The sequence below is a fragment of the Macrobrachium rosenbergii genome, chromosome 8 (assembly GCF_040412425.1).
Source record: "Macrobrachium rosenbergii isolate ZJJX-2024 chromosome 8, ASM4041242v1, whole genome shotgun sequence".
Lineage (NCBI taxonomy): Eukaryota > Metazoa > Arthropoda > Malacostraca > Decapoda > Palaemonidae > Macrobrachium > Macrobrachium rosenbergii.
This window is the reverse complement of record NC_089748.1, coordinates 6,478,898-6,493,003: the sequence shown is the minus strand read 5'-3', so window position 1 is coordinate 6,493,003 and position 14,106 is coordinate 6,478,898. Positions and strand designations below refer to the sequence as shown.

Genomic DNA, 14,106 nt, shown 5'->3' with positions numbered 1-14,106 from the left:
CGATGCTAAAAATGCTGAGCTTTCAACAGCCCCGATACAATCATCAATGCTGGTATGAGTTCACTTCAATATACACCAATGAGAGAGAGAGAGAGAGAGAGAGAGAGAGAGAGAGAGAGAGAGAGAGAGAGAGAGAGAGAGAGGTGTAAGTAAGACCCTTAAGACTAAATACATCCATATAAATTCATAAAGAATGTGTAACCCTTAAACCTTTCCATCCAAACGCAAAAAGAAAAAAACACACACACACACAAACTAGTTCCTTGGGCGTCAACAAAACAACTCCCGTCGTTAATTGATAACTGTTATTACCGGATAATTACCGCCTTGGAGAAATGAGAGACAACCAGGATGTATTAGGAGTACTTAACGCTAGGGATGCACCTGTTGGTGACGCCAGCGTGGTGGCTTACGAGAGACTCCTTTGAAAAAAAAAACGTACTATATACTAAAAGCCACTAGTTCTTCTCAGGAGGGAGAGCACGGATTAAACAGCACTTTTCTATTCCGATGATGGCGTATTATACAAACCTGATAGCAGTAATTTATTCTTATGTTGTCAACAAACCTGTATGTAAAAAACCAAAGGAAAAGACATCCTAGTGTACGAGACGAGCCTTGCAAGGAAAATAAAACAGGGAAAAAGTATCCTCCAATACTTGTTAAATATCCAATTGAGGATGTGACATAAAATACAAATGAAGTTGGCCATTCATGCTATTTCTATCAAAGTCTCTCTTCTGTTTTACGGCATACTTTAATAACTGAGTTAGCATGACCAAAAATTCGCCAACTGGAAAAAACAAGAATATCTATTTATTTGCATACGCGTCCCGGACAGTTATTTCGGCCTAACTATCGGAAAGGTTAAACTCCAGAACTGAGGAGAGAGACTGTGGATAAAGCGAACGAGGACACCGAGCATTCAGACACAATAGTAGTTTTCAACAATTCAGCTTATTAAAAACACAAAATGGAATCTGAAAAGCCCTGTGTATCAAATCACGTAACAGCTGCAGTTGGTGCGTCTCTCTCTGAATATAAAGATGAGAATCCTCCCATAATTTTATTCAGATGGACCAAATGCGGACTTCCAAAAATAAACACAGATAGATGGATGGAGGCTGCAAAGTACTCCACAAGTACGGACCATCACGATCTCGGTGTCAATAAACTGCTGGCTTTTTCTGCAACAGCTTGAACTTAAAGTCTCCTCTTCGACATTCTTTAATACTTAGCGTGAAGCAATTTCGCTAATCCCTTGCATATTACTTCATAACAAAGCTGAAAGGTCACATTCTCTGACATGTGTTTTCATCCGGTTTTCGTGTTTTTCCGTTTAGACACTTACTCATAAATAGGATGACGCTCTCTATTCAAAAGAGCTACTTACATCCTGACAACTGCCATTACAAACTTTCTACTTGACACCTATGTTTTGTTATATATATTGCACAACGTTGAGATAAACATGAAATTTTTTCGTTTTATGGGAAAACTTACATTATACGCTCTCGAAGTTTCTTTTCCTAATAATCATGCTACGAAAACGATCAAATTAATCATTATAATAAACAAATACATACATACATACACATATATAATAAATATATATATATATATATATATATATATATATATATATATATATATATATATATATATATATATATATATATATATATATATAGAGAGAGAGAGAGAGAGAGAGAGAGAGAGAGAGAGAGAGAGAGAGAGAGAGAGAGAGAGAGAGCTCGTTCTTTTATTCAGCTGATGTTCTCCAGGGCAGGGGTAGTGACACAGACAGGACTCAACACACGACCCTTTCCCCTTCAGCGCTAAAACAAAAGTAAACAAACATTCTCATCCACATTAGTGTGAACAATTTACCATTGAGCAGTATATGATTTCCTAATCTCAAAACAGCGAAAGCAATGATGAAAAAATTCCCCTTTTCAACGAAAATTTCGATTACATTCGCTGCTTCCGCTCAGCCAAATAGCTGCAGGGAGCCTGGTGCATACACTGCACTTGTAACGTTGCCATCAGTAAGCCGCGCCGTTGTCCTAGCACGTGGCTGTGCCACAGAAAAATACCAAAACCGAAGACTCATTAGTAATGTATCAGTCCACTACAAATACTGTACCTATCACTATCACTATCTTGCAACCAGCCCCGCTCCTCTTGGATATTAAAGCGATTCTGAACCAACTCTTTCGTACAACATAAAGTTTGTATTGGTCTCCATCTCCGTTCTCAAATAAATATATATATATATATATATATATATATATATATATATATATATATATATATATATATATATATATATATATATATATATATATATATATATATGACAAAGCCAAATAGAAACTTGCACATGCTGAAGTATATATACTGAAGGACAGCAATTTATTAAAAACTGAAAAGCTATACGTTAAATTTTTCATGATACATTAAAGCAAAGTGCTTTAAGCTGACATTAATCCAATGGATTAAATAGGCCTCACAAAAAGAACCAGTTAAATCAACCATTTATATAATCATCATGACTCCTAGTCCGCAGTTGCTTGGGAGATTTGCCGTCTACAACAATTGTCTGAGTGAGAGAGAGAGAGAGAGAGAGAGAGAGAGAGAGAGAGAGAGAGAGAGTGTTTTAAAGTGAGCATACAACAGCAGCTCACTTTCTGCCGGTCGTTGGCCAGTTTCCCACACAAAACAATTCATAAAAAGATCGCAATATAATGTCAAGTTACTTTTTCGATCGTCTCTCGACTCAACAATGACGACGCAAGATTCCAACACCAAAGGTCCGGAAGGCGACACAAATTAAGCAAACCAGCTGGTCTCAAAATTTCAATCTGATGATCAGCTGCGAGTAACTAGGATGGGTCGTGGCTTGCTTTCCCAACCCCGCTGCAACCAATACAAAACCTCTAAGTTCTTACATCAAGACACAAAAGGTTTCAATAGATTGTGACCATTTTCATACAGCTTCCATCAGAAATCGGACCCGGGTCCTCTCTTTAATGTGGAGTCATAAACAACAGACTACGACTGAGCGGTCTAATAGGAGCCCATAAAAAGACCGAAAGGTAGAAAGTTATTATATATTTCAGAGACCAAATTGACTCCCTCTATCCAGTAGAGGGAGACAGTTTGGTCTCTGAAATATAGCAATAACTTTCTGCCTTTTGGCATTTTTATGGGCTCCTTCTATTAGATGGATTTCTGCTTCAACAGAAAATAGTCATATATGGGGTATATAAATATATATATATATATATATATATATATATATATATATATATATATATATATATATATATATATATATATATATATATATATATATATATATATATGTATTTATATATAAATATGTATACATATATGTATGTGTATACATATGTATATTTATACTCTCTCTCTCTCTATATATATATATATATATATATATATATATATATATATATATATATATATATATATATACAAACAAATATATACAAACAAACACACACAATATATATATATATATATATATATATATATATATATATATATATATATATATATATATATACTCGTATATATTGCCAACCCTCAAACGGAAAATATGAATAGGACATAGAATTTGGGCCAAGGGACATGCGCTGAGACCTACGAGGTCATTCAGCGCTGAAACGGAAATTGACAGTAAAAATGTTTGAATGGTGTAACTAGAAGGATACCTCGCAGTTGCACTATGAATCAATTATCAAGAGAGGGTTGATAAGTAAGATATAAGAAAGAGAATATGAACGGAGGTACAGTAAGAAGAATGAAAGTGGTTGAAGCTAGGGGCCGAAGAGACGCTGCAAAGAACCTTAAGTAATGCCTACAGTGTACCGCATGAGGAACACTAACGGCGATAACCCCCTACGGGACTCAAACGGAAAAGATGAGTGGTTAAATATATTTCATCAGGCCGTGCTTCCTATTTTAGCATTTCAGTTTCTACGCAATCACATCCACATATTTGATATTTTACCCTCAATGTTTCATAAAAGTAGAAGCACTAATTCGCTTTATTATTATTATTATTATTATTATTATTATTATTATTATTATTATTATTATTATTATTCTGCTGACTTGTACATTTAACCAAAATTTAACCTGATTGTTATTGTTTTGGTGAAAAATAGTTATTTACAAGTGTAAGATGGGAAGAAGGTTGAATATCGTTTTCTTCTCTAACTAAACAGCGCCATGGATGTGCGTTATATTCAAGGGGTAATATCTAGTAACTTGTAAATACCCAGGCATGTTTGTCTCCTCACATATAATGTTCACTATTTCAAAACAATTGATCAATGAGAGAGAGAGAGAGAGAGAGAGAGAGAGAGAGAGAGAGAGAGAGAGAGAGAGAGAGCTGCAGGAATATTCAGATGTCAAAGACCCAGGACCGGAGTGGAGAGGGAGAGTGAAGACTTGGAGCGCTGACGGAAGTGGAAGAATTAAAGGGATGGAAGCTGTAACTCTTCCAGCAACGAGGGACATCCCTCGTTGGAGTCATCCGGTGATGGGACCTACAGCACCAGGGAGGGGCCAAACCTCATCTCTTGCGCAAGAGAGAAAGTGTCACTGGTAATTGTGTTTACAATTTTCGAGACATGTCTCACTGAGTGCGGAATTATATTTTGCAATCTACCACAAAGGTTAATGCTTCATCAAGTAGGAAATTTATTGATGTTGTAAGCCCCGTATGTATTAAAATATTAATATAAAATATTGCACCAAAGTATGTACAACCATAAACACAAGTATCAACAAGATATTTCAAGATCTTACTACCAACAGAAATGTATTTACATATTCAATCATCGTAAACTCTTATACGTTACGCGAGTTGAAAGCAAAAAACAAGCTATGCTAGGCAACAATGAGTTTGTTTTCGCCTATTATTAATAAAATAAATTAATGGCCCCAAAATTATGAAGCAACCTTCATCAAAAACAATGAGCTCTACTGACAGAATCAACTTCAAGGGAAATGATTTGTGAGCAAAATATATTTTCCAATCGTCAATAATCCTTTTTCCACTTCCCCTTTAATGCCTGACACCTGGAAAACTAATTATAATTCGGAAAAACCAGGGCTCAGTCACAACATAAAAGAGTCCGGGTAATGCTGCTCGAAACAACTCCTTCGTCTGCAATTATATACTGAACCTAATTCTGATCGACATCCCCAACACCACCCTTTTCAAACCACTCTTCCACAAACAGACCCCTCTCCGAGCCATCTTCCCAGGAAAAAGACATGCAACTGTAACAGCTTCTAGTGAATATTTTAATGATGCAAAACGTTCATCGAGTACTACTATCAAATAGAGTAATTTTTAATAAAAAGTTAGGGGTTCTGTTGCAAACCAGTAAAGATGAAAACATCAATAATAATATAAACACACATCTATATATATATATATTATATACAGTTAAATATATATATATATATATATATATATATATATATATATATATATATATATATATATATATATATATATATATATATATATATATATATATATATATATATATATATATATATATATATATATGTACAAATGATTTAATATCCATTTCGCTCTACCTCGAAAATAATACCGAAGAGGGATTATAATTATAAGTGATAGTCACCTGGACTAGAACCACCGACAGCAACTATCTAGGACTTGGGTGACAAGTTCTTTTTACCACTGGATTATTCGTATATGTATATATATATATATATTTATATGTATGTATATATATATATATATATATATATATATATATATATATATATATATTATATATATATAATATATATAAATTTATATATATATAAATATTTATATATATATATATATATAAATTTATATATATATATATATATATATATATATATATATATATATATATATATATATATATATATATATATATATATATAACTGTATACACTACGTATTTTTTCCCCTTAGAGGGAGGGAGGGTGTTGACACAGAAAGCGCTGCCCTTTGCCACCACCGTCATCTAACACGATACACGTACTGTGCACATGAACGTTCATATGTAGAGATACACTTTATAGCCGAGACAACTGCAAATTTCTTTCGCAATTACACTTCGGACCAAAAGAACATCTACATTCTGGTGATGATGAAGAAGGGAATGAAACCCTAACCACTCGATTAGACGATTCCACATAAACACATTCAAGAGATTAAGTAGCCTACAATTTCTCTCCGTCTGGGGAGCAGGAGACGAAAGGAGGGAGGGGAAGAATGCTTTCACTGAAAAGGAAATGTCATTCCATCTAAAGTATTCCTGTTAATGAGAATACAGCACAAATTTCTCTATGTTCGCATCGCATGCGAGAGAGAGAGAGAGAGAGAGAGAGAGAGAGAGAGAGAGAGAGAGAGAGCTACTGCATGTTACAAGCCATGTATGCAAAGCTGAACTGACTAAAAGCACAACAAAAAAGAAGAACATAAACCGTATCATATGAACGAAGGCGCCATGAAGCCCGAGGGCGGGGGAACAAGGAGACCTTCTATGAAGGAAGTTTACAGACATCATGAAGAGCTTCCCATCGAAATTTTTCAGTCGGTGAACGGACAAGGACAAGTCTTCTCCAAGTCAGGAATGTCACTGATATCTCAAGAATATCTATGAATACAGGCACTGTCGTCAGCCTTTCAAGAGTTTCATTTACAGTGCATGAAGATGGCAATGTCTACGCTACTTAAGCCTTTAAATTAAAAATTTTCGACCTGCTTCGCAACTCGCTCAAAATACAGTTGTGTGCTTTTACCCTCGGTGATACTTAACTAGTATTACAGGGGATGAAGAACTACGCTATCACATTCAGCAGACAGAGAGAGAGAGAGAGAGAGAGAGAGAGAGAGAGAGAGAGAGAGAGAGAGAGAGAAGGACGGGTTGGACTGAACTGAATTGAATATAGAATTTAAGCCAAAGGCCAAGCACTGGGACCTATGAGGTGATTCAACGCTGAAACGGAAATTGACAATAAGAAGGTTTGAAAGGTGTAACAGGAGGAAACCCTCGCAGTTGCACTATGAATCAATTGTTGGGAAAGGGTGGAAATTAAGATAGAAAGAACATGAAGGAGGTACAGTAAAAGGAACGAATAGGGCTGCAGCTAGGGGCCGAAGGCACGCTGCAAAGAATCTTTAATTAATGCCTACAGTGCACTGCATGATGCACTGACGGCACTACCCCCTACAGGGGGGGGGAGGTTGGAGATGCCCAAAGATCAAAAAGGTTAAAATAATAATAATAATAATAATAATAATAATAATAATAATAATAATATTGGGAAAACTGACACTTACAGATACATGACTTTAGTAGCATCAGCAACAGTAATGACTCTTCTGTACCAGCGCCATCATTACTTAATTATCGACATAAACCATAACGCGGTTGCAACCAGAATTACATAACACTGCACTCAGATTCATCATAAAAGATTCAGAGTCATGCTTAAGGGGGATTCACCTTAGTGCTAAAAAAGTAAAGTATCCTTGCAAGAGAGACAAGAAGACTGGCGGAAAGTGCCAACTTAAAAGATTGAGCCGTTGGGACCTTTAAGGACACCCAGCCTATCTTAATATGAACATAAATGGCACTTTGAGCTAAGTGCCATAAGATTACGAGTGCCACGGTCGTTCGAGTATCCAACAAGGACATAACCTACGTCCAATAAACCTTTGCATTGCCAGGGAGGATGAGAGTAAAATGATTACTGTCTTATATGAGATTGTAACTGACGTCAAAGGAAAAGAAAAAAAGGAAAAGAAAAAAAGGATAAAACGAGATAATATCACGAGTTCTTCAATCACTGAAAAGAAAAACATAGATGGGAATGGAACACTTCTGAGGATAACTAATGTCTTTCTCTAGAGATCTGAGGAATCATATCTCGGCAAAGGCTTCACTTGCCAGAAGGAAAGGAACACAATACAACAGTTAGAGGAACTGACTACTTTTACAAAGGGAATTTTATGTGAGCCGTCCTGGGCAAGAAGTGTGAGGATGACCTCAAGAATACAGGAGTCAAAACGTCCACCTTTACAGCACCCGCGGTAAGGATCGACACTAGACGGTGCATCCTGAGGGGAAGAAATGCTGCGACATATTGCCATCAGGGAACTGTGACGTCATACTGGACTTCTTCAAAGACCAGTGCGATTAAACACTCTCTCTCTCTCTCTCATGCTTGCATGAGGCTGTCTCCATAATTTCATCTTTACTAATTATAGTCTAGCGTACAGAGGTTAACAACAATTATGTACAATGAGTTCCCAGCAACAAGGTCAAATTACATACCACTAAAAAATTTTACGAGAGAGATCAGGATGTTATTGATTTTCTCTCTTTTCTCCGAAGACCATATCTGTACAGGCACAATTTCGCCAACAAGCCACTCCCCCTAATACCAGATAATCCCAAAGAATCCTTAAGCTGCTGAATCAACGATGAACCCCATGGCGCAGAAAATTTGTACATCAACCCACTTCATGCACCTACTCTAAATGGTCGTCACCGGCAGGTCATACCCCCTTTAAGTACAGTACTGCACCACTCACCTCTAACTTGCACACAATCGCACTTCCTCCTTCTGTGCATATTTTCCGAATTATACACACCTTTCTTCAACAAAACGCACTTCATTGTCGACGTGTGTCCGAAAAGGGCTTGGTCTATCATCCTCTTTCCTAACAGTCACCTTATAACAGGAAGGCTCCACCCTTCAGGTGCCATTCATCGTAAGACGAAGAAAAAAGATATCATGAAAAATAACATACACGGTATACACACACATGTATTTTCCCCTAACAGGGAACCTCGAGGAAACAACAAATATTACAACGATTTCAAGTCATACTTCTACTGCAGAGCCACTGATGAAACCTCTGGAGAAAACTTCACCAATAACCCCTTCATAAACACAGACACCCTACAGTTACCTTTCCATTTCTGTCTCATACACACACACACACAGTATTACTTCTTGGATATTAAGGCCTTTGCCCAATATTTAATACGTTTTTTTTTTTTTTTTTTTTTTTTTAACAAAAAGGCTAGTCCATGCCTTCACCCCCAAGCAGTATCAGTTTGGCAGGTAGCAATCCCGCCTATCAAGCAAAAGGACCCAGCTTCTACACATGCACGAGGACGGGGAGATGAGATATTTCTGTTAAAAATCCATTGTGCCTCTTGCCTTTGACAGCAAATAATGTACCTAGTAGTTAAAAAACTGTGGTGGTAACCAAGGTCAAAAAGGGGTATACAGTATGACTAGCACCTTTACTCCAAAAACTTGCTGTGCTGCAAACTAGAAGACTAACAATTCTGGTGCCACATCCGAAAAGACGACGGTGTGTGGTAAAAAATAAAATATATTTATATATATATATATATATATATATATATATATATATATATATATATATATATGTATGTATATATGCATATATATACACATACACAAATTCATATATACTGTATATATACAATCCATAGGTTTTTTCCATTTGTATTTGTGATTGCCACAATAACCTTTTAGTTAATTTTATCAGTTAATAGCCACTTTTTTGGATGCGTTTGTTACGAAGCTTTACATCCGGAATAAAGATCACGTGAAGAAAGACCAACTTCCAACAAGGAAATTCTAACTAGCATTCTCTGGGTTGGGGTGACAAGTGTATCCTAAATGTCTGAAGAAATCGAGAAGTTATGAGGGCAATGTAGTTATTACAAATACATACAGCACATAGCTGACCAGGCAGAGAACGCAAGACTACTTCAACTTCAACCAATTCCAATCTTCCTCCATCACTCGAATCCCACTTCACTCCTACCTTAAAATAGTCTCAATATTCCAGTCAATTACATCATGTCGCCGGCACGTTGAGAATGACAATCTCCAGTGTCGAACGCATCTTTCATAGAAATTAGACTCCTGCTCAGAGAAATTGCTGACTGTTTCCAACAAAATGCCTACGTGTGAAACGATATATTAGGAAAATATGAAACACATTATTATATATATATATATATATATATATATATATATATATATATAGATAGATAGATAGATAGATAGATAGATAGATAGATAGATAGGTATAGATATACACACACACACAGAGACGCATACATCCATTGTGTGTGGGTGCGCTCTGGGTGCGTAAATATGCCTGAACATTTACGAAAATGTTATTCTCTTTCTTTTGGTTTTAAGTAACCTTACTATTAAATCTTGACAGTTACGGTGCTGTATATTTAGGGGAAAAAATCCTTCTTAAGTGTGACGAGGCAATGAAAATTTGAGGATAAAATACAGAACACACAACTGTTCAACAAAAGGATATTATTATTATTATTATTAAAATAGTTTAACCAGACCACTGAGCTGACTAATCAGCTCTTATAGGGCTGGCCCGAAGGATCAGGATGAAATGCCAGGTCTAGGCCATAGGCCATAGGCCTAGAACTGGGACCAAACAGGTCATTCGCATGATGATGAATAAATGAAAATGAAGTTTAAAAGAAAAAAACTGTATAACAAATATGCTGAAACGCATGTATACAATAAATACATTTGCTCGTTTCCATGCATACAAAAAAAATTAAAGATTAAAAAGAATAAAATAAAAATTTCATAAAAATCAAAAATTAAAATTCAGAATTACAATTTTTTTTAAACGCCCTACAGGCTTCTGTATTTAGCGTACCGATTACTTTCCCTTAGCAAATTCCTCTTCAAAATCAAATATGAATTCGACGCGATGCCCTCCAATAGCAACGAGAACATTAATAATATACTGGGCAGTTGCTATCGTAAATGCCCGAGAGAAAAACCAAAACAACTAGATCAACTTTCACGACATGCCAAAACCGTTGGACAATGACACGGGCCTGAACAATAATTGCGGTAGCGAGGAGCTAAGATGGCGCCGGATGCCATCAATTTGAGTGACCTCACAGGAAGGCACAGCCTCCACAGGGAGGACGATGACTAGGGATTGGCAAGGATAGGGGGAGGGGGCTTAAAACCGTTCAACGAACCTCGACACCAAAGGTTACATGAATTAGGCGATAAGGACCAGCCCCTTCGCTTAATTCCGCACTGCTCTTTAAAACAGGAAATGGCCCTCAAGAGGAAGACAATGGTGCTCTCGTCACTTGGCACCTATTCTAAAATTGTTAGCCTCCTCTTTCGCTCTCTCTTTCTCAAAATGAAAAAGAGGCACGTGGAGACTACAGTAACCTTAACGTGCGCACAAGTCAAAATCAAAATTTCTCACTCGGATACATGTATAGAAATTGGTCTTTTACATATCAACAAATTAAGATGCCAGGCTATCCAAATCCATAAAAGAAGTTCAAAGCTGCCCAAATACAAGGCAGACGTTCAAGGCTGTCCAAATTTATCATAGAAATTCAAGGCTTTCCAAATTTATTAAAGAAGTTCAAGGAGGTTCAAATATATTAAAGAAGTTCAAGGCTATCTAGATATATTAAAAGAAGTTCGAAGCTGTCCAAATATACGAAAGACGTTCAAGGTTGTCCAAATATATTAAAGAAGTTCAAGGCAATCTAGATATATTAAAAGAAGTTCGAAGCTGTCCAAATATACGTTAGAAGTTCAAGGTTGTCCAAATATAATAAAGAAGTTCAAGGCTATCTAGATATATTAAAAGAACTTCGAAGCTGTCCAAATATACGAAAGACGTTCAAGATTGCCCAAATATATTAAAGAAGTTCAAGGCTATCTAGATATATTAAAAGAAGTTCGAAGCTGTTCAAATACACAAAAGAAGTTCAAGTATGTCCAAATATATTAAAGAAGTTCAAGGCTATCTAGATATATTAAAAGAAGTTCGAAGCTGTCCAAATATACGAAAGACGTTCAAGATTGCCCAAACACATTAAAGAAGTTCAAAGCTTTCTAGATATATTAAAAGAAGTTCGAAGCTGTTCAAATATACGAAAGAAGTTCAAGGATGTCCAAATATATTAAAGAAGTTCAAGGATGTCCAAATATATTAAAGATGTTCAAGGCTATCTAGATATATTAAAAGAAGTTCGAAGCTGTCCAAATATACGAAAGACGTTCAAGATTGCCCAAATATATTAAAGAAGTCCAAGGCTATCTAGATATATTAAAAGAAGTTCGAAGCTGTTCAAATATACAAAGAAGTTCAAGGGTGTCCAAATATATTAAAGAAGTTCAAGGCTATCTAGATATATTAAAAGAAGTTCGAAGCTGTCCAAATATACGAAAGACGTTCAAGGTTGTCCAAATATACGAAAGACGTTCAAGGTTGTCCAAATATATTAAAGTTCAAGGCGATCTAGATATATTAAAAGAAGTTCGAAGCTGTCCAAATATACGTTAGAAGTTCAAGGTTGTCCAAATATAATACAGAAGTTCAAGGCTATCTAGATATATTAAAAGAACTTCGAAGCTGTCCAAATATACGAAAGACGTTCAAGATTGCCCAAATATATTAAAGTAGTCCAAGGCTATCTAGATATATTAAAAGAAGTTCGAAGCTGTTCAAATATACAAAAGAAGTTCAAGGATGTCCAAATATATTAAATAAGTTCAAGGCTATCTAGATATATTAAAAGAAGTTCGAAGCTGTCCAAATATACGAAAGACGTTCAAGATTGCCCAAACATATTAAAGAAGTTCAAGGCTATCTAGATATATTAAAAGAAGTTCGAAGCTGATCAAATATACGAAAGAAGTTCAAGGATGTCCATATATATTAAAGAAGTTCAAGGCTATCTAGATATATTAAAAGAAGTTCGAAGCTGTTCAAATATACGAAAGAAGTTCAAGGATGTCCAAATATATTAAAGAAGTTCAACGATGTCCAAATATATTAAATTAGTTCAAGGCTATCTAGATATATTAAAAGAAGTTCGAAGCTGTCCAAATATACAAAAGACGTTCAAGATTGCCCAAATATATCAAAGAAGTCCAAGGCTATCTAGATATATTAAAAGAAGTTCGAAGCTGTTCAAATATACAAAAGAAGTTCAAGAATGTCCAAATATATTAAAGAAGTTCAAGGCTATCTAGATATATTAAAAGAAGTTCGAAGCTGTCCAAATATACGAAAGACGTTCAAGATTGCCCAAACATATTAAAGAAGTTCAAGGCTATCTAGATATATTAAAAGAAGTTCGAAGCTGTTCAAATATACGAAAGAAGTTCAAGGATGTCCAAATATATTAAAGAAGTTCAAGGCTATCTAGATATATTAAAAGAAGTTCGAAGCTGTTCAAATATACAAAAGAAGTTCAAGGATGTCCAAATATATTAAAAGAAGTTCAACGATGTCCAAATATATTAAAGATGTTCAAGGCTATCTAGATATATTAAAAGAACTTCGAAGCTGTCCAAATATACGAAAGACGTTCAAGATTGCCCAAATATATTAAAGAAGTTCAAGGCTATCTAGATATATTAAAAGAAGTTTGAAGCTGTTCAAATATACAAAAGTTCAAGGATGTCCAAATATATTAAAGAAGTTCAAGGCTATCTAGATATATTAAAAGAAGTTCGAAGCTGTCCAAATATACGGAAGAAGTTCAAGGACGTCCAAATATATTAAAAAAGTTCAAGGCTATCTAGATATAATAAAAGAAGTTCGAAGCTGTCCAAACATACGAAAGAAGTTCAAGGTTGTCCAAATATATTAAAGAAGTTCAAGGCTGTCCAAATACATGAAATAAGTACAAAGCTGTTTAACATATTAAAAAAGTTCAAGGCTGTACAAATGTATGATAAAAGTTTAAGGCTGTCCAAAATATTAAAGAAATTAAAGATGTACAAATACATCACAGAATTTCAAGAGTGTCCAAATATCAAAGTAGTTCAAAGATGTCCAATATATTAGAGAAGTTCAAGGCTGTCCAATAATTGGAAGAAATTCAAGCTTGTCCAATATATTAAAGAAATTCAGGGCTATTCAAATATATCACAGAAGTTGAAGGTTGTGCAAATATATTAAAGTAGTTCAAGGCT

General features: G+C 35.3%; 1 protein-coding gene across 10 annotated transcripts in view; it reads right to left on the bottom strand.

Annotated features, from left to right (window-relative positions):
• pnut (septin 7-like protein pnut) overlaps positions 1-14,106 on the bottom strand; it is a 483,231-nt gene that overhangs the window by 306,019 nt on the left and 163,106 nt on the right. The gene's annotated exons all lie outside the window — the stretch shown is intronic.